Here is a 22,511-nt window from a genome sequence, read left to right on the forward strand (position 1 = left end):
TATGTATTTCTTACCATAAATTGCAACATTACACACCTAAATACATATACATATCTATATGATAACAAGGGAAGCTTTGCGGCTTATGCAGCTGGATGGAGGGCTGAGGGAGAAGGAGGTGGGGGGCAGGCGGCAACATGACCATGAGTTTGGGAGAGAGCAGACACTGAGAAAGAGGTGCCTTTAGGATAGCCAGGTAGAGGCCTGAGTAAGTATGAGCTTACAGAACAAGTCTGAACTCGGGCTGTTAATTTCTGGTTTTCACTGGCATGTGATGTTTAAAGTCGTGTAACAGGACAAAATCATTCTGTCGGAGTAGAAAGAAAAGAGTGCCTTTTTCCAATGCAATCTTGTTGAAGCTGTGGGGAAGACTCATAAAACAAGGGTAATAATGTCTGTTGGATTTAACAACAAAGAAATGACTGGTCTCCTTAGAAGGTGTCCTGTTGGGGGAACCAATGACACTCCCTTGGTCCCTATACCCATATATGTATATATAGGCAATGCCCACTTCCAAGTCTTGCTTTCCTGATAGTTTTCAGTTTTATCTTTTTATTTTTTTTAAAACTGTTCATCTCACCATTAAACTTAGGGAAGAGAAATCCCTACCCTTCATCCTCCAAATTCCTCTCAGAGATACATGTCTGGGATAACCCCTCAAGGACCTAATCAGTACAAGAATGAAAGGTGAGAAGAAGTAGCTATTACATGTCTTTCAGACCCACTGACTGGTTCTCATCGTGCCCTTCCCTACTGGGCAGGTTCTGAGATAGGGATGCTTTTGCATGGCTCGTTAATCAGTATCAAACTCAAACTCCACATATTTGGCCCACTGTTCTGTGGGATACATTTTTTTACCTGCAAGACTGTTTGTCCTTGTATTTTCATTGTATGATAAGGAGAGAGGAAGGGCTTTCCTTCCTGAGAGGCAACATTGGTGGTCTCAGTGCTCTACAACCCTTGGTGCCGGTGATCGGAGCCACGTGGCTCTTGCCTACTCCTTGCTCTTTCTTTCTAGCATTCACCGAAGCATCAAACATAAACTCATCTATAATGGAAGCATGGCACTGCCAGGGTTTTCATCCTCTGCAATGGAAACAGGTGGCTCTATTTTTGGTTGCTGTGACCTCCATCGACTTGGGGACTGCTACACTTCTAGAAGAATGTCCTGAGGCTAGAGATTTAGAGTAGAGTAGAATGCAACATTGGTTTGCATCATGTTCTTCCTAGAAGCTACATCATAAAACGCTTCCGCTGGAAGCAGAGATTCAGTGAAGAATGCATTGCAGAAAACAGCTTGATGGACTGATGGATGCATCTGTAAGAGATGGAAGCTGAAGAGAGCAACTGAGGAACCCAAGCCAGGGAAGAAGATGTGTTCACCGAGCCTTTTCTTTTTTGGGGGGAAATGCATGAGTCACATCCCATAGTCCCTATCGTGAGACCAGAGGGAGGGAAGTTCTGATGGCTGGGTAGAGCTCAGGGTGGCCAGTACATAGAGTGAAGGGGATGGGACTTAATCCTGAGCTCTAGAGCATTCTGGCTCAGGGCTTAGGACTGTGCTATGGAGACACCCAGATATGCATTCCAGTCCCTGGGAAGGGCTATGGCAAGTTTGAAAAAGACCTTTGAGGGGAAGAATTCAATTCAGAGTGATGCCGGAGTTAAGGTTTGGGGGGATGGGGCTGAGAATAATGATCCTTTTTGAGAACAACTTTGTGTCAAGGAACGAAAGAGGCTTCTTACTTATACTATCTCATTGAATCTTCAGAACAAACGCACAGGCTAGATGTTTAGTCTCCTTCTTCGGGTGAGACAATGGAAGGTCTGAAAGATTTACTCATCCAACAAGTAACAGTAATCATAATAATAGCCAACATTTATTGGGTGCATGCTATGTGCCAAGCACTGTTCTCGTGCTTACCTGGGTTATTCATTTCAATCTTCATAACAGTCCTATGAAGTTGTTACCATTCTTGCAACCACTTTATAGGTGAGGAATCCAGGCAGAAGAGTTTCATGTGGCCTCAGGCCACATATTCAGTCAGTTAGAGCCAGGGTTCAAATCCAGACAGCCCAACTCCTGTTCAGACACCTTTACTATGACATAACTGAGTGTCAGTCATAAACAGGAACAAATATGATCCTGACCTTTATATAACATGCTTCTTTGTATTAGAGAGGCTAAGTAAGTTTTCTGGGGTCACACAACCATTCAGGGTTGGAGGTTTGGACCAAAATCTCCCCTCAAAAGCCACATTTTACAGGATACCTACATTCAACCCAAATATTCCCCCACTTTGGATCAGGGTGCTAAACCCTTGGAGCGTCCTGTAGCCTTCCTTACTCTCCAGCCTCTGCTCTGCCATTTTATCTGCTTCTTCATCTTCCCTCTTCTTATCTCTCCCACTTTATCCTACCTTTCCTAACCAAATGCCCCAGATCTAAAGCCCCAAGAGAGCTGCATGAGCTTCTCAGAGTGAGGGGGTGGGGATGTCATTGCCATGCCCATTTTCCATAACCTTAGGTACTTCGGAGCATACCAGCTTCTTCCCCTGAGCCCAGCCCTGACACCCCGATGTTAGGTGTGGAAGGCGGGGTGGGTAACCTCTCTGAATGAAGTAACCCACAATGCTCAGGATTAGCTCCCCTCCACGTTAACCTCCTCAGAGTGGCCTCTACCCCTCCAAGGATTCATACTCTGTCAAATAAGCATTGTTTGTGCTTCAAGTGGTCACAATCTGCTAAGCCTTTTCTATCTGCTAAGGTCTCAATTATCCTTATTTTATGAATGGAGCACCTGAGCCTGAGAGAGGCCAAGTATTTTCCCCCAAGGTCACCAAATTAGCAAGAGGTAGAGGCCGAATGTGGAGTCACGTACGTCTGACTGCAAATAATCTTTTAAGTGCTCTATGATGGGGCCAAAAGAAATGACTACATGCCAGGGGGTTGTTGTTAGCTGACAGGTCTCTAAATCTTGACCATACACACCCCAATCTTTCCAGACTATTTTGAAAACTCCAGTGAAATATCTGACATATAGGAAATAGGAGTGAGATTTATGCCAACTTCATTATACCAAGTGTTTTCCTTTACTGGGGCACGTTCATTTCTGAATAGGAAAGATAATATTTGAGTGGCGCTTCTATCTACAACCATTCTGGGGGCAGGAGGAGAATATTTGTTTGGCTTTCTCTTCTTAAGGTAGAACAGAACACATGGAAAAAAGAGTCGAACAAGTTTGGAGTTTCTTTCTTCTTTCTTTCTTTCTTTCTTTCTTTCTTTCTTTCTTTCTTTCTTTCTTCTTTTTTTCTTCTTTCTTTCTTTTTTCTTTCTTTCTTTCTTTCTTTCTTTCTTTCTTTCTTTCTTCTTCTTTCTTTCTTTCTTTCTTTCTTTCTTTCTTTCTTTCTTTCTTCTTTCTTTCCGTCTTATGATTGTACTTAATAGTTTTGAACAGTGCTACAAAATAATGTGGCTTTTGAAAGAAATGCTTTCTGCCCAGTTTCCTTCTGGCCAAGGTTTTGAGAAAAGAAAACTATAAATAGCTGATGATAAAAGAAAATTGCTGCTGTGATCTACGAAGAAAGAAAGAAAGGGAAAATACAAAAGAACCATCCTGAGAGGTTTTCAAATAAAAATTACGGTTCCCCTCCCAGGGCCCAAGATTGCAACTTCTTGGAAGATGGAAAGGCAAGCATGTGATGGATGTTTCCTCCCTCTTGCTTGTTTTCAAAGATATTTTGTCTTAGTTGCTTGTCTTCTATAGAACTCAGAGCTCTTCACATCGATTAGACATTTTAAATGAACTGAAATTTCTCAAAAAGAAGATAATTTACAAACAAGGTTCATTATTTGTAAGGCAATCATCCACGTCTTCTGATTCTTGTCTGCATCTTTCTCTTTTTCTCTCCTGTCCTCACACGTACTCTGAAGGAGATGGGGGAGGGGGTGGAGAAGTGGGGGTTGGGGAGGGGTAAGGAGGGGTAGGGAGGGTAGGGGGTGGAGGGGTGGAGCAGGGGAGGTAAGAACCAAGGGGTGAAGAAAACTTGGCAGGGGTCAACTGTTGAATGAATAATAGCTTTTTGTTTACTCCTCACCAGTAAACCATTTTCCGTTTCCTGCCAAAATGTTTGTTTGCCATTGATTAAACTTCAGGTTTTTATTACCCAGAATTAACTATGATGTTTATGAAAATGGAAGGTTAAAAGGGACAATATCCCTGCAAGTTGCTCCATTTGCCTGTAACCGAAGGGCTTCTCTAACCTAAAACCATCTCCTCTTAATCTGAAATGCAATTCTTATCAACTGGAAGTAATTGGGCCACAGCTCAGATGTACAGCTACTGTTCTGAATAACACACAGAGCTCGATTTGCTATGCTTTCGGTTTGATATGAAAGTTGGTTTGCAAAGGTTGTCTTAAAACAGCAAGTGTGGGAAATGGTGATCTCCGGGTCTGTTCCATGAAGACAAACTGCTTTAGGTTTTTAAGGCCAATTGATAGGTATGTGCACTTACACTTTTCTTTCGAGTTACATCTATCTTTTGTGCTGGGGACACTCCCTGCCCCTGTAGATGGAGCACAGGGACTGATCTTAGACTTGAAAGAATTAATGGGTTTCTGTGGAATTGTCTCCGGGTGGCAGGTGGGAGCTCTGTCAGAGTCAGGGAAGGAGAAGAAGACGTGTGTCTCCAAGATCAAAGTCATCCTGACAACTTGACATGGAGAAAGGAAAAAAAAAAAAAGGAAGTTGAAAATGAGAGAGAATAAAGTCAGAGAGGAAACTTGCCCAGAGGCATTTTAGACATAAATCTTGTGATATTAACATTTCCTTTATTTTTTTTTAAAAATGAAATAAATTGCTTCCCATTGCCCCCGAAGGTCCTTAGTACCAGCTGCAGCTTCGGACTGCCGAGAGAATGACGGTGAGGGTAGGGCGCGGGTAAGGACTGGGGGTGTCATCAGTCATGGGCACAGTTTAGTGAGCCTGTTTGTAGCAAGTTCAGCCTGAGTCAGACTGAGCTGTCCCCAGAATTTAGTGTAACTGTCACCTCTGGGTCCAATTAGAAGGCACACTGGATTAGAAGCCGGAAGACGGGGATACCACCTTCATCCTGTCCCTAGTTGTGTATTTTGTTGTATAACTTTATTTATTTGTGCTTCAATGTCTTTATCTAAAAAATCAAAGATTTGGGCTTGATGACCTGTAATCCCTTTGGTTTCAATCACGTGAGGCGTAATATGTTCATGATCAGATCTCCTATGAGCTATTTTGGTCAAGAAGCCAATACACAAACACAAATAGATCATGCACTTTCTCTGTGCTAGGCTCTGTGGAGGGGATGGGAAGGGTAAGAAGGGACAAAAAACCCCTTGATTCTTGTTTTCTATCACCTCCATGTGAGACAGAACTGAGGCTTTTTCAAATCACTGCATCCCCAGAGTCTAGCACGGTGACTGACATGCAGAAGTCCCTCCGGAGATGTCAATCAGCTGTGTCTCTAGTTAGAGAGACATTAGGCATTAAGAAAAGACACTAAGAAAAGATGCCCCCCAATGCAAGATATATAAAATTGGTACCAGGTCAGTGAGCATAGTGTAACTGTTAGAGAACTTCTGAGACAGAGGCTCTCTTTGGGCAGAAATGGTGTGAGATTTTCCAGACAAAAGGACATTTACCTCAAATGGCTGAAATCCAAGCAGCAAATTCATTTCAGATCCTGTAGATAGAAATCAGTTTCAATGCTTAGACAAAAAGATACCACAAATCTTGTTTGCTTTTTACACAAGAAATATCCTAATTCAGGCTCTGTAGACTTAGTGTTTTTTTTATGCAGAATGGGTCATGGTGAGACAGAAAATGTAAGTCTGAGGATGGTGTGGGGAAAGCAGCAAACACTTTCCACCTTGGGGTAGAGATAGCTCTGTGTCTCAGGGCAGATTATGTGATGGCAAAGCACATACTTGGCTTGAGGAATTCACCATTAAATATGGTTGGGCTTTGGGTCATCTTCCCATTTTCCTTTTTCCCCACACCCCTACCGGGGCTCCCCATCTCTCTGTAGCTGGATACCACTACCGTGGGTGGTGGTGTGCTAGAGAAGCAGAAATGAGAAAAAGACATGATGATACCTTCTCCTGAGGAGTGTAGATCACGGGAAGAGGGAGATGTGAAATCAGAAGTTACAACAGCTTGAGACTACAATTCGTATGAATAAGTAACTGCTGTGAAAGCTCGGAGCACCAGGGAACTAAAGGTCTCAGCATTTTCAAAAAGAATTCTGGGCGCCAGGTATGGGCTGTGTGTGCTGGGAGAGGCAGAGGTGTGATGGCCACGTGAGGCAGGCTCTGTGCTTCCCACCTAGCGTCTAAAGTAGGCAGCTTTGAGTTGCTTCCTCCAGGGGCTGGAAGGCAAACAAACTGGAATGTTATTTGCATAAAAAAAAGCCGTAGGTTTTCTTTGTAAAGCACCTATATTAATTTCCTGTTGCTCTTGTAACAAATTATCACAAATTTAGTGGCTTTAAACACCACATATTCATTATATAATTCTGGAGGTCAGAAGAAACCAAATCAAGGTGTCAGCAGGGCTGAGCTCCTTTTAAAGGCTCTCGGAGGGAATCTGTTCCTTATCTTTCCTACTTTGTGGAGGTTGCCTGCATTCCCTGAGTCACAGCTCCTTTCCTTTGCCTTCAAAGCCGTGTAACATCTTTCCATCTCTTTCTCTCTGTCTTTGACCCTCCCACCTCCTGCTGAAAAGACCCTTGTGATTCCACTGAACCCACCATAATACAGGATAATCCCCTCAACACAAGATTCTTAACTTAATCACACCTGCAGAGTTCCTTTTGTCATATAAGATAATATATTCACAGGTTCTGAGGATTAGGATGGGAACATGGACATTGTTAGGAGGCATTCCTAACAACATAGGAGGTTCCATTCAACCAATAATGGTACCCAAGTGTTCTCTTGAGAGTTGGCCCTTCTGCTGTCTCTCCTCTCCTAGATCTTTCCACTACATTATCTGTCCCAGATCCTTCCACAGGGAATGCAGAATGGAAGCAGTATAGCTCAACGAGTTCTGGATTAAACCTCCAGTGTAATGATGGACAAGTTACTTAACCTTTCAAAGCCTCAGTTTCCTCATTTGTGCGGTAGAGGTGATAAAGACGCCTATTCGTGGGCTGTTGTGAGGATTTAATGAGCTACCATGTATTTAATGAGATACCAAATTTATTATGGGAGAGTCTTGCACACAGAATAGGCTCAGTTCGTGTTGGCTATTATTTCTGCTACCCTCTAATTATGAGTAGGAAGCTGGCAAGGCACACAGGCTCCAAAAACCTGAGCTGCACTGAGAACTCAGCTCGGTTTTGGTTTTCGTATGGGAGGTTTTGGTTTTCATGAAAACCAGTTTCCACTGGCTGACTCTCCCCAACTCTCTAGTTCTGGGAAATCAACTTGTTTCAACTGACACTACCCCATCAGTGTACCCCAAGTTCTGCTTTAGGGATCTAGGGAAGGAAGAGCCACTTGCAGGCTTTCGGTGCTGTGGGAATTTTAATTCTAGAAGCTCTTTGGAAGCATCATGCTCTATAATTCCTAAATTCATCTTCCGATTGTAGGCTGGCATTATGAGGAAAATCATCTCATTTAATTTATTTGCTCTGATGTGTAACTGTCTGATAGCTCAACAACCTTTTTTTTTTTTTTAATAAATTTTGCTCATTAAACCAATAAAACCTCTGAAGGGTGAAATTTCAAGAAGAGTGACAAAGGGGATGAACATAATCTGGAGACACGCTGGAAAATATATTTGGGCAATACACCTGCTTGGTTATTAGGTGTGTTTTTTTTGCCTAAGGGCATGGCCCCAGTAGTTGGTTGGTCTAAACTGTTCTTGCTTTATAGCCTTTTCCATTCCTTCAATTTCTGAACACACATTTTATCTATTTCAATATTCTCAAAAGGGTTCCAAAAGCTCTGGGAAAGTTGGGAGGAATGGGGTAGTTAGCATCCAGGACTAGAGTGCCAGTGGTCATCTGTTTGATAATGTAGGACCTGAGTTTTTAAGTTAAGGACCAGCCTGTATTACAATTTCCTTCCTGTCTGTGTCATCTGCTTTAACAGGAGACATTTTAAATTCTTCTCAGTTATTAAATATCCAGTATCTTGGGATCACACGAGCAGATATATCCTCCAAATTTTCATTAATTTTTTTTTCAGAGCCATCTTCCTGAAAATGAAATGTAACAATCATCTTGAGGCACCAGGTTTGATGAGCCCAATAAGGACATGGAATTCGCAGCAGTAGCTGTAGCAAATGATTGGGGGGGCTCAGGAGAGAGGGCATGGTACTTTTATTGATGATGCAAGGTGCTAGTGGGAAAGGCCTAAGAGATCCAAGTCCTATTCATCACAAAAGAGACCTTGCCAGCTCCCAACAGGTGTGACTTGTTTTGGAGTTGTAAAGACTGCTCCTGAGGGATGGAATCACAGTTTGGGAAGGAACTTTTGTTTCTGCACAGTTTGATCTGAAGCACAGAATTTTGATGTGCCTCTTAACATGTTAATCTGAGAATGCCTTAAATATAGTTAACTGGTGGTCCTCTCAGGGGTCTGGGATGATAAGAACAGTTATCACTGATTGAATACCTATGGTTAGATGCTTTTTGTGTATTTTTTTTCTGATCCTAATTGCAATCCTAAGAGAGGGGTATTAGGACATTTGCTTTACAGCTCAGGAAAGCAACACTCAGGATGCACACCCAAGGTAACATAGTTAACAAAGCTGTCCCTGGGAGTTCTGGAAAATTCACCTGCAGAGTTGGCCATACTGAGGGACCCATTAATATTCTCAATATCTGAAAGATAAAGAAGAGATTAAGTATGAGAAAAGAAGAGATCATTTGAAAAACAATGATCTACTTAAAAACAAATTTAAAAAACCCCCAAAACCACTTAATTACATTAAAATCATCCAATACATTATATAATAGAGTATAGTACTTTTTAAACTGCAGTTTGCAACCCAATAGTGAGTCATGAAATTTCTTTATTACATCTCAAACATTTTAATTTTAGTGAACTAGAATAAAATAAAATAGAAAAGAAAATACCAGAGGGCAACATATGGAGTAAGGATGAATGGCTTCAGGAAACATGGGTGTATATATCCATGCATGTGTGTACTCTGGCAAAAGGGAAAATGTATTATTTTATTATGGGTTATGGTGAAAAGAGTATGAAAAACACCCAGGGGTTTCCTTAGTATTGCTGACTCCCATCTATCCATTTTTAGAATACGTAGCCCAGTCCTCTCTTCTCAGAATTACCCCTGTTAATGAAACAGCTATCCCTATGTGTTATGTAGTACAGTAGCTTGCAGCGTAGTCTGCTCTCACAAGAAGGCTGAGGGTCAGAGAAGTTTTTGGAAGGACTAAAGAGTATGAGCAGAGACTGTTGGGTGCTACAAACATTAGTAGAGGTAGAAGCAGGGCTGCTGGGGCGCCTGGGTGGCACAGCGGTTAAGCGCCTGCCTTCGGCTCAGGGCGTGATCCCGGCATTCTGGGATCGAGCCCCACATCAGGCTCCTCTGCTATGAGCCTGCTTCTTCCTCTCCCACTCCCCCTGCTTGTGTTCCCTCTCTCGCTGGCTGTCTCTATCTCTGTCAGGTAAATAAATAAAATCTTAAAAAAAAAAAAAAAGAAGCATGGCTGCTAGGGGGACTGATCAAACCCTCTGATCTTTTGTTGTCTTTATCTTGGTTACTTGGTTTAATTTTAGTCATCTTGTATTTGTGTGACTGTGCCTGTGTAAGACCTCAGATGGTTTATTCGAAGAAAGTATAATGTAAATAAGTAAATCGAATACACAAATGTCAGTGTATCCATCATTCATTTAACAAATGGTTATTGAACACCTATTTTGTGCCAGCCATTATGCTAAAGGCTAGAAATGGAAAAAAAAAAAAGGAGGGTATTCTGTGATCACTGTTCTTCATGAGTTCAAATGGTTGTAGGAGAGGTAGATACATAAAAAACATAATCACACTAAGAGAGGTTATGCCTGCTTTGATTAATATAAATCCAGGAGGGTACTGCATCAGTATGGACTTCACATTTGTGTCCTCTTCAAATTCATATATTGACGCCTAATCCCCAAATAATGGTATGTGGAGATGGGGACGTTGGGAAGTGATTAGGTCATGAGGGTGGAGCCTTCATGAATGGAATTAGTGCCCTTAGAAAACAGAGAACTTTCTTTCTGCCATGTGAGGATACAAGAAAATGGCCATCTCTGAACCAGCAAGCAGTCTCTCACCAGACACCCCATCTGTCAGTGCCTTGATCTTGGACTTCCTAGACAATAGAATTGTGAGATAAATGTTTGTTGTGTAAGTCACCCAGTCTATGGTAGCTCAAACAGAGTAAAATATACATCCAACCTAGCATCAGTGTGAGCATGTAGAGTGAGTGTATGTGGGGTGTGGCTGAAGAAGCAGGTAAAGGAGTTTGGTTGCAAAAGGCTTCTGGGAGAAGGTGATGCCTGAGAATCATGGGATACAGTAGCTCTCAAACCTTAGCGTGCATCAAACCGTCTGGAGGGCTTGTTAAAACCCAGATTGCCGGGCCCTACATTCCGAGTTTCTGATACTGTTGACTTGAGATGGGGACTGAGAATTTGCATGTCTAACAAGTTCCCAGTGATGCTGTGCTCTTGGTCCAGGGACCATAATTTGAGGACCACTCTGAAAATGGTTTTAGTTATAGGCAGCATCACCCCTTTCTTATGTGAAATCTTACATAGAATGTTCATGTATAAAACAGACAAAAGCGGAGGGGGCTGCAAGGAACTCTTATTCTCTTCCCACTTGTTCATTCCCAGTGGTTGCTTCTGAAACATCTTTATGGAAATCTTGAATCTAGAGGAAAATCTGGTTCCACAGTTTTATAGTTTTCTCTGTGGATGCTTCTCTCTCTCTCTCTCTCACTCTCTTTCTGAGTTAAACTAAATTGTTTGATAAAGAAGCCAGTCAAATAATTTAAGAAGTGCATGCAGATGGGTGGGCAAAAGTTTTGGTCAAGAATATATGGACCTGTGTTTTGATTTCTGCTTCCCCCCCCCCCCAGTAACGTGGTGTAGTGATTAGGTCTGTTCTTGGACATCTTTCTTTAAAACTTTGGTTTTTGATGTTTTATTCAGTCAAGTTATGGCATTTCTATATAAGATCCCATCATAAATTATTCTGAAGACTCTGTGTTAACTCTGTGTTAATAAATTCAGACTCTGTAAATGCAGACTCTGAGTTAAAAACTCTGTGTTAATAACTCTTTGTTAATAAAACTCTGTTTTAACTCTGTGTTAATAAATATCAGGATGAGAAAAATGCTTTGGATCAAACACATAGAGTTTGGGAACTCTTTTTTGATGGCTACCTGAACTTAGTTCACAGTGAGGTACTATGTATTTTGTTGCTTAACGTCCTAATGAAAATGGGAAAAATGATGAATTATCTAGATATCCAGAATGTTAGGAAAGGCTTAGAATTAATTGAGATGTTCATTGTCCATCCAGATATTCTGCATCACAGAGTAGATCAGTTCAATTGTTATAGTGGCAAACTGGTTGTAGTATAATTGTTTGATTCCATATTAATGATCTGGAATAGTAATTACCAAATAACATTTTGGTGTCCTCATTTTTTTTTTAAAGATTTTATTTATTTATTCGACAGAGATAGAGACAGCCAGCGAGAGAGAGAGGAAGAAGCAGGCTCATAGCGGAGGAGCCTGATGTGGGGCTCGATCCCATAATGCCAGGATGCTCGATCCCATAATGCCAGGATCACGCCCTGAGCCGAAGGCAGATGCTTAACCGCTGTGCCACCCAGGCGCCCCTGGTGTCCTCATTTTTATCATTGATTGAAATGAAGGCTCTATGGCAGAGAAAAAAAAAAAAGACAAATGCCTTCCTGCTTTGGAAAAGAAAAACTCCTGAAATCTTACTTTGAGATTATTCCAAGTTTTGGTTTATCCTTTGACTGTTTATGTTGTCTCAGATTTATTAAAAATGGAGGATTTGCAATAGCCCAGAGTTCTAACCAAGTTTAGAATGGTTAAATTTGGATGCTTAACTGAAACTTGTCCAAACTTTTCGTCTCATTTGGGACGTTGCAAGCCTGATCTATGAAGGTACGTGATACTTTCATATAAAATAAAAAAAAAAATCAAAGGCAAATAGATATCAAAAGTGATTTTTTTTTTTTAAAGATTTTATTTATTTATTTGACAGAGATAGAGACAGCCAGTGAGAGAGGGAACACAAGCAGAGGGAAACACAAGCAGAGGGAGTGGGAGAGGAAGAAGCAGGCTCATAGGGGGCTCGATCCCGCAACGCCGGGATCACGCCCTGAGCCGAAGGCAGACGCTTAACCGCTGTGCCACCCAGGCGCCCCCAAAAGTGATTTTTAAACAAAAACCAATCAACATATTACGAAATGTCTAGGTCCAAACTATAGTAGTTGCACAGTTTTTCTTTTAATTTTTTTTTTAAGATTTTATTTATTTGACAGAGAGAGACACAGCAAGAGAGGGAACACAAGCAGGGGGATCAGCAGAGGGAGAGGGAGAAGCAGGCTTCCCGCTGAGCAGGGAGCCTGATGTGGGGCTCCATCCCAGGACCCTGGGATCATGACCTGAGCCGAAGGCAGACACTTAATGATGAGCCACCCAGGTGCCCCAGTAGTTGCACAGTTTTGGGAGACATTGTATTCCATTCCCTACAGTTCTCTCTGTTGCCGACACTACTTCCTTTGAGTTTAAGTTTGAGGCCTGTTTATTTTTTAGTTTGTAACATCACCGAGTCATCATTTGTATCAGGTATGCTAATTTGCATCTGTTTTTCATTTTTCTAAAACCAACTGGTGACATTGGGGAGAATAGTGGTGAATGTGTTTTAATGTTTATGGAAGCCACTGCTCAACATGATTTCTCAGAAAAGGGGGCACTTCTGCCAAGGAGACATCTGGGAGAGATCCATCAGTGGTCACTGATGCAAGCAAGCGTTCACATACTCTCTTGGAGTTGAGAGAGATGTGTGAAAACCTAACACATCTGGAAGACAATCAATCCTCACAGTTAGTCAACATCTGGGAATGTAACCAGCCGGGGTTGACAAAACTGGTGATTAAATGTGATGGAGGTTGACCATCTACAGACAAGTGCGGAGTAACTGCCTGTGGATTGTGAGAGCGTACATGCGCCTTGCGTGCTATAATGAGCCATTAGCACCCGGCTTGTGTGCGTTGGAAAGGCATCAGAACACTGAGGAATGTAGGGAGACGCTTTCCAAAGTTTTTCCAATTTGTTTTTCTTTCAGAGCAATATATAAATCCACACTATAAATTCAGACAAAGCAAACAAAAAGTTCAACCTCCCTTAGCTTCCTCATTCCTTATCCTTCATGTTTTAACTTGCTATTTTCATTTTCTGGCATCATCCTCATTTTCAAGCCATCGGTGTGTGTGTCGGTCTGAGTGTCAAATACCAACATTAGTGCTACTTCTCCTGGGTCCTTCTTCAGATGCGTTTTTATCACCACTCTTTGGGCTATTTCAGATGTCCCACCGCAGTAGCCAGTATCTACATTTCGTTCAATTTTAAACATCAAAAATAAGCCACTTTGCTTAGATAACCATTTAATGTGACTCTTTAGAAGAACCCACATAAGAACAATAAAAATGATTAACAGCTTACTTTCTTCTGTGATTTTTATACTCCATTCTCTTGCTCTTTTCTACTTTTTGGGGGGGGTGAGATAGGTCTAAGTTTCTCCCTAGGATCTTTATAGCTCGAAAGATCTAGCACCAGACTACAGAAGAGACATGCTGTTTTGACTTTCACCTTTCTCATTTATCTCTACATAGAACAAGAAAATCAATGGTTTGCAGCTAAATGAGAAAGAGATCTGACTTTCTCACTGAAGCGAAATTTGTTCAAGAAGCACTTGTGTTGTCTGTGGCTAACAGCTAAAGATAGGTTCACAGAAGGTATTCCCACCACTTTTTGTTCAACAACAACTTTACAAAACACTGCAAATATTTCAAAACCAACCAAGTAAGGTTATGAAAAACCTTAGCTGTGTTCTCTATAAGCACATTCTCAAGTCAATCTTGGTGCAGAGTTGTCATGGAGCAAATTCTCAACGTTATTTGCAGTAGTAGAATTATTGGTCCTTTCAATCGTGCTTCTTCAATTGTGATTTAAAATCAGACCCCTTCTCCAGCAAGGAGAAAAAGAGAACCACACTGGGAAAGAAAAATTCCACAGAGCTTTCGGAAGCTAGAACGAGTACCACAAACTTGGTAGTATTGACGTTTCCTTAAGTAAATCTTTTCAGCTTGTGGTTGGAAGGCTTCTGTTGCAACTCTGCCATTGTAGTGCAGAAGCAGTCATAGACACACTAAATAAATGAGTTTGGCTCTGTTCCAATAAAACTTTATTTACAAAACAGGTATAACTTGCAGGTTGTATTTTGCTGACCCCTGATTTAATATCAAGCATTTGGGGAGAATAGAGAGAAAAGATCTTGGAATTATTGTGAGTGCTGAGTTAAAACTCCAGGAGAAAATGGTTAACATCATTTTTTCCCCTTTTTTAGATTGTTTACTTATTTGTTTGAGAGAGAGAGAGTGTGCACAAGTAGGGGAGGAGCAGGTAGAGGGAGAGGGAGGGGCCGGGAGCACTGAGCAGGGAGCCCAACATGGGGCTTGATCCTAGGTCCCTGGGATCATGACCTAAGCTGAAGGCAGGCACTTAACTGACTGAGCCACCCAGGTGCCCCGAAAATGGGTAACATTCTAATCAACAGAATCTATAGCCTTCCTGTCTAACTGAAGTGTCTTTTGGACTAAAAGAAAGACACTGAATCACAACTATGATGAAAGCAGTTAACCTAATTCTCTAGTCTTTTCTTCCATTCTTTTCTCTTCTTTGCCTTTCTTTTTCCTTCTCAATCCGATTTTCTATTTTATTGTTTCCCATATTTTTTTAGACTTGTGTACATGTCCCATTCATAAATCCATTCCAAGAGAATGCTTTGGCTATTTTGATAGATACTTATCATTTAGTCCTGGCTTGATTTTCATTAAAATGAGAGTGGGAGAACACTTTAGCCTCAAGAAACAAAGTTTGTTAGCCAATTTAAACAGTTTGCATGTCTAGCAGCAATGAAGAAAGACAGATCTTCATGTCAACACTCTTTCCTGCTGCCCCTTCAATGACTGAAGAGTCTGCAGTCAATTACATGATATAACATTGTTTAATTGATGGGCTATAAGTGTATGTGAGTCCATCATAATAGATTAACTTCTATTGAGGTAAACCATCATGTGGAAAACTGTCTGTCCACCAAATGCAGGTTTCTGCCAAACTGTTTGATCAATGTTATAGAATTTCAATGGATTTATACTCAGAAAAGTGGCTGTAGAAAAACAGCAGCCTCACGCTCAGCACATTTGCCCTCTTTCTCCCTTGCTTCAAGTCATATCTGCTGATTTCGTGGTTTGACACATTTTTTTAATTCTTGTTAGCACACTTGGATCCTATTCTGCCTTCCAATATTACACACTAAGTCAACCAAGTTCGGATCAGTCTCCCTGCTAAGCAAGAAGGAAGAAAGAAGCACCAAAGGGCATAGAAACATTGTATGGAACTCTAGCAGACTTAGAGAATATTTGTCCCAATCTGATCATTTGAACCCTGACCCCAACAAGTTTGTTTGGAATCATAGTATTATGGAAAACAGAAGTACTGGACTGGACTTGGATTAGGCCATACCCTTAACAGTAGTTATGTATAGGATCTCAAGTAAATCACAAAATATCATGGGTCCTCAGTTCTTCACAAAATGTGAAAGATGGATTGGGGAATTTTTGAGGATATGTTGCAGGTTAATATTCCGAGAATCTCAGATGTTGTCATTTAAAAATTCTTTTGACTTTAAACTTAATAGAAGTGCATTTAATTTACTGAGCTTCAGTGTTCTAGTTATTTATTGTGTAACCAACCACCCCTAAATCTTGTGGCTTAAAAAAACACAACAGCATATATTTTGTTCACAAATCTACAATCTGGGCAATAATCTATGAGGATAGTCATCTCAACATTGGCTAAGGCAGTTCAAAGGCCAAAACCCAGAATCATCTGAAGTCTTATTCACTCATACTCTTGACAATTGCTAATGGCTGGGAACTTAGCTGGGACTGCTGGTTGGAACATCTATATATGGCATTTCCATGTGTCCTAAGCTTCCTTACAGTATGATGGCTTGGTTCTAAGGACAAGTACCTACATAGAGCCAGTAAGAAGCTGTATTGTTTTTATCAGCTAATCTTGGAACTCATGCAGAATCCCATCCACCACATTCTATTTGCCAAGGAAGTCACAATAGCCTGCCCAGTTCAAGGGGATAGGAAATAGATTTCATCTTCTGATAGGGGTGTGTCAAGATGCTGGAAGAGCAAATGGAACTGTAAATATTGCTGTGGCCATTTTTGGAAAATATGATCTGCCTGGTTATGACAAATACTTATATTTGAATAGAACTTCTATAGAAGTGCTGATATCATTGGGAACTCAGCTTCCTCATCAATAATTAAAAAAGAAAATAAACGTGGTGTGATTCTACGTCCCAAAGTCTCTTCTTAATATCCATATGTGCCTCTTCTTGTTTAATCTTCATTTTTACAGATGAGGAAACTGAGGCAGGGAGACTTCAAGTGACTTACATAAGCTCTTATAGCAGGCAACTGTGCAGTGTAAAGCTGGACTTCAGAATCAAGGGTGTCTAGTTCCAAAGCCTGTCCCTCTTCTGCTACCCCACACTGCCTCACTCATAAAATCTTGTCCTCATGTCTTAGCTTTGTTTTTGTGTTTGTTTTTGGCTGGAAGAGGGTAAAATTCAGATGAGATTTTTAAGTGGAACTTAGAAGCAAGTTGTCAAATAGTTTAATACCTGAAGTGACCCCATATCTAAAATTAGTCTTTGCACAAGAGTTGACTGTTATCCTTTTTTTAAATTTTTATTTTATTTTTTTTTACACTGGAGACTGTAAAGCAGAATGATAGCCTGGTTGTTATTGGTAACTTAGGGATGAGGAAGAACACTGAAGCATGTCTTAAATTTATAGCTGACAGTACGTAGGACCATAATGTGAGTACAGACTTATATGTGAGAGAGTTCATCAAGAGTTAATAATAAACAGTGTCTTCAGAGTCAGATATGAGGACACAGAAGAGCAGATCAAAGGTGGCCAGTGGTCTGGACTAAAAAGGAGTCAAGGATGTATTGCCTAAGGTCCAGCTTCTGCATGTGTGGGCCAGGCCCATGTAAGAGAATGGAACAGGCAACAGTGTCTCTGCCTGTCCCTGGATGAGTTCTACCAAACACAGGTGTCAGGCATGTATTCCAGATTGCCAGCAATTTGAAACAGTAGCCGTTGTAAGGGCTCTCTGACTACACAAAGTCACTCCTTCATAATTGCTTACCCCATTCTTCAATAAAAACAAACAACAAAACAAAAAATGATTGATTTTCTCCAATTCTCTTTTAACATATTTGGCATTGACTTGCCCCCACCAACAGTGTTATGGCATCTTGTGAACATAGTCTTATGAAAAGAATCCATTTCCCACCCTCTGCTCTTTTTCACACAATAGTTATAGAGGAATTTATGGTCTTCAGGAATTTACTATAAGAATTTTTCATTTTTGTTGATAGTGGGATAACTGTTAAAAGACCATTCTGAGTCTGGCTGACAGAAGATTTTGCCTTGCTGTCTATATCAACACAGTCCCCCAGTACGAATAGTCTCCCAAGGACAATTTGTAGGTCTTAGCTGTGAGATTTTCTTTTCTTTTCTTTTTTTTATGTGCTTTCAACAATCACAATTGCTTCACAGCACAACATCTGGAAGCACATTTGGCTTCATTGTTGGAAAATAAATTAGCATCCCTGTTCACAAACAAGGGGCTGATCTTGCACTGGATAGCAATGACTGTGTCTTTGGTTGACAGACCAGTCTTCCTTGACTATGGGAAAGAAGCTGAAATGCATCTCTTTTCTGGCATTAATGCCCATCTCTCAGAACAGCCTGTGTCTACTCACTATAAACTGGACATTTGCCCTAGGACATGGAGCAAAAGATGACACTAATTGGAAGTTGGCATCCTGGAAAACATTGTCGGAGTCATCTCTTGCAAAAAAATAATCCTTATCTTGTGCCAGCACTGAACCGTGGACTCCATGGACCTGCCTGTGTCTGCTCACACCTGTTCCAACACAGATGCCAAGATACGGGGGGTCAGGAGGAAATTAGACACACAGAGCCTCTGGGAAGCCACCAGAAGTCACAGGGCCCTTTGAAAGTCCTTTGAAATTGTAATAGGTTGGACAAGGAGGGGATACCCTATGTAGATGTATTTGGCTGTGGTCATGGTCATGAGCATTGAGAATCCCACATCAAGCACCAATTTGAACAAATTGAACAGTGAAGAAAGAAAAGATTTAAGGAGCCAGAAATAGAAATCAGGAAAAGGATAGAGGATCTGTTACCAACAAGTTGTGTGTGTGTGTGTGTGTGTGTGTGTGTGTGTGTGTGTATGTGTATGTATGTGTGTGTGTGTATTGCAGCTTTTTCTTTTCAAATTTCAAATTGGTGTACAAATATGGAGATAGAAAAGTGTATACATGTTTGCAATGATATAAATAAATAAGCTTATGCATATTAGTATCTTCTGCTATTTCATGGATTTGGACAGACTGTAAGTCAAATTATGGACCAAGAAACATAAGCTATATGCACATGTAAAACCTGACATCACAATTCGCATCAAAGTGGGTGCTAATCCTAACTGTGAAATACTAGTAATATAAAGTGATTATACTTTGTATCATACTTCTTTTTTAAATTTAAATTCAATTAATTAAAATATAGTGTATTATTCATTTCAGAGGTAGAGTTTAGTGATTCATCAGTCTTATATAACACACAGTGCTCATTACATCACATACCCTCATTAATGCCCATCACCCAGTTACCCTACCCCCCCTCCCCTCCAGCAACCCTCAGTTTGTTTCCTATAGTTAAGAGTTCCTCATTGTTTGTCTCCCTCTCTGATTTTGTCTTATTTTATTTTTCCCTCTCTTCCCCTATGATCCTCTGTTTTGTTTCTTAAATTCCACATATGAGCAAAATCATATGATAATTGTCTTTCTCTGATTGACTAATTTTGCTTAGCATAATACCTTCTAGTTCCATCCACGCTGTTTGTAAATAGTAAGATTTCATTTTTTGATGGCTGAATAATATTCCATTGTGTGTGTGTGTGCGTAGTGTGTGTGTATATATATACACACACATATATACTACATCTTCTTTATCCATTCATCTATCAAGTGATCATACTTATCTTATCTCTTTACCTTCCTCTCAAAGTGCTCCTGAAACTTTTAATTCTATAGGACTTTGTAAGATGCAGAACTGAGGAATATATATAGATGATTCCATGTAGCCAGGAATTATGTTGCTTTCCCACTATGGTATATTAATTCCTTTTCTTACTCTTCAGTTAGTTCAACAAATTTGTTATGAACTCATTTGGTATAGACACTATGTGCTAAGCGCCTGGGATACAAAATATTTAGGCTACCTTTAGTTGTTTCCCAGATTACTGTCCCAGTCTCTTAGCCAAAGTTCTTGCTTCTGGTCTCACCACTTCACCGTTACATCTTCTCCCAACTTGTTCTTCAAATTACAGATTGAGTCATCTTTCTAAAATGCAAATTCTATGCTGTTACTTCCATGAATAAAATTCTTTAGTGATTATCAATTGTTTTCATGATACAGTGCTAGCTTCTTGGCAGGACATCTGAGATTCTCATGAGCCTGCTACTGCTTGCCTTCCAGCCTCATCTTTGACCACCCCTCAGCATGCCTCTGATTTGATGCCACCATCAAACAGCCCTACTTATAATTACCTGAAAGCACCATGTTCTTTCTTATCTCAAGTTCTTTGCAAAAGGTGCTCCCTTAACCTGGATTTCTTTCTACCCCTTTTCATGTGGTCAATGTCTACTTATCTTTCCTGACTTAATGGAAATGTCGCTTCTTTTGGGAAGCTTTCCATAATGCTCCTTATCTGCTACTGCAGGCTTTACATCTTTCTGAAGCGCTTAAGTCTTGGATGGAAACATAACAAACTTATACACCCCTGCTTTTTGTTTCCTTGGTATCTTGGGCTTTCACCATCAATATTATAGCTGTGTGCATATCCTCACACTTAGCATTTACTTTGGCCAGGCATTATTTTCCACTTGTCATTATTTCATCCTTAAAAAACTCTATGTAGTAGATATTATTGCCATCATCTCATTTTTAACTACATTTAATTAATTTTCCTAAATGTTTTAGGAATGGCAGAACTAAGATTTAAACCTTCATTGGTAAGACAACAGAGCCTGTTTTATTCTTTCTTATGATACAGTGTAATAAATTCCTTCTTCTTCCTATCTCTTGGTTATTCAACTTTAAACTTTATGAGATAAGGAGTAATGTTTTTATCACAGTTACATCTCCAATGCATAGTACAATGTCTTTCATGCAACACATTTTGAGAACACAGAGAATGAATAGGGAGGCCTTTGCACCACTCTTAAGTTGCTCATAGAACTAGAGAGTAGATATCTAAAATTGTAGTTTTGGTATAATAAGATAAATGCACTATTATAGGTAAGCATGGGTTACTATGAAAGTGAAGAAGAGGGGCCCATAGACTAGACTTTGAGTTCTTGTCTTCCTAAAAGAGGGTTTGTTTGAATTGAATATGAACAGACTAACTTATTTCCACTAAATTCCTATCTAGGGGAAATTTAAGTAATATAATCCTCTCCATGACAAAAAATTAAGGATAAACTCCTGTCATATTTTTAAAATACTTGACATGTGGCATCTGGAATGTGAATCTATTAGTCATATTTTTTATAAAAAAACCCAAACAGTTCCATGAGTTGATTGATGTACCATTGCCGAGTTATTGTTAAGACATGGTAACATATTGGGGTCAAGGACTAGATTGCAAAATTTTAATTTTGACATTTTCTCATGACAAATGATTATTAGGAATCTGATTGAATAAAAACTCTAAGACTTCAAAAATAGGCTAGGTTGAAGGCTCATGAAAGGTCTTTCTAAGACCTGGTAGTCTCTGATCCTCAATTTTGCCAGTGATTTCCTCTGAGAACATAGTAAAATAGTCACTGTTTTAAAAATCATAGTCTGAATAGATAAAGTAGTATTGTAGAGGAGATGAGTGCAACTTTGAATTCAAATGAACTCCTGAGATGGGTATCATCAATAGACCCCGTTTCTAATGGTCACTAACACCTATGGCAACCAGGGCCACTGTCCTTGGTGCTGACAGTGATGTTTACGTTGATGCTCTTTGAATGAGAGTGAGGTGGAGTAGGGGAGAGGGAGAGTTTGAGCATTATCCTAGATACAGGAAACAAAAAATCTCACTCATTTAACCAGTAAAATCGCTTTTACTCTGCTAAGCCCATGTAGGTAGCTTCAAAGTTTTTCTGGGATTATTCATTTATTAATCAAGTTTATATTTTTAACAGTAACAAAATTTTTACATGAAGGTTCAAAGTCATTCCCCTTTAATGTTTTATTTTCCATGTTGATTTCTTGGTTTGCCATTTTAGATTTTGTATGCATATCATGTCAGGGAGTTTCTTCCTTGTATTTTAGCAAATTTAGATACCCATTTTACATTATTTCTTTGTGTTCACCTTTCCATAGACATGGAGGATATCAGTTCAGTTTCTCTGAATTTAAAAATAAATCAAGTTGAAATTAATCTGTTTATGTAAATGGAAATTCTTTGTTATACCTCATTTCTTCCTCTACAACAATATATCTGATCCTCCTCTGTATTCTTAATAACAACCCAAATTCCTTGGGCTGATGATATTATTTGTTGGTCAGCATGGAAGAGTACCATGAGTCATTGTCTTCTGCTTTTTATTTTTTTAAGTATTATAAAGGTTTTGCCTCATTTCTCCATTTTCCTTAACATTTTACTGCTCCTAGGTCAGTAAATTTCACACTAGCCACTTTCTTTCAGGCTACTTATTTATTTCCCATTTAACTTTTCTTATGCAACTCATTTTCCCCCAATTTTCTCCCTAGTTTTCTTAGAAATATATATTTCCCTCTCTTTGTTCCACTTATTAGGAAAAAAGAGGCTAATTCAGACTTCAGTATATGAGTTTTGATGGCAATATCTCTACAGTAAAGGGAATGAAAGCTGAAAGCTTTGAAGTGGAATTAGGGAGAATAAAGTACCAGCGCACTGAACCTCTAAACTCGCAGAAAAATGTGCAGTAAATGTATTCAGGGTCCTTAAAAGTCAACATATACTTCCTTATCTTTCTCTAACTAAA

The 22,511-nt window shown here is 39.9% G+C and overlaps 1 long non-coding RNA gene across 1 annotated transcript in view; it reads left to right on the forward strand.

Annotated features, from left to right (window-relative positions):
* LOC117796122 overlaps positions 1-22,511 on the forward strand; it is a 54,599-nt gene that overhangs the window by 15,112 nt on the left and 16,976 nt on the right. The gene's annotated exons all lie outside the window — the stretch shown is intronic.

The sequence above is a fragment of the Ailuropoda melanoleuca genome, chromosome 14 (assembly GCF_002007445.2).
Source record: "Ailuropoda melanoleuca isolate Jingjing chromosome 14, ASM200744v2, whole genome shotgun sequence".
In the NCBI taxonomy this organism is placed as follows: Eukaryota; Metazoa; Chordata; class Mammalia; order Carnivora; family Ursidae; genus Ailuropoda; species Ailuropoda melanoleuca.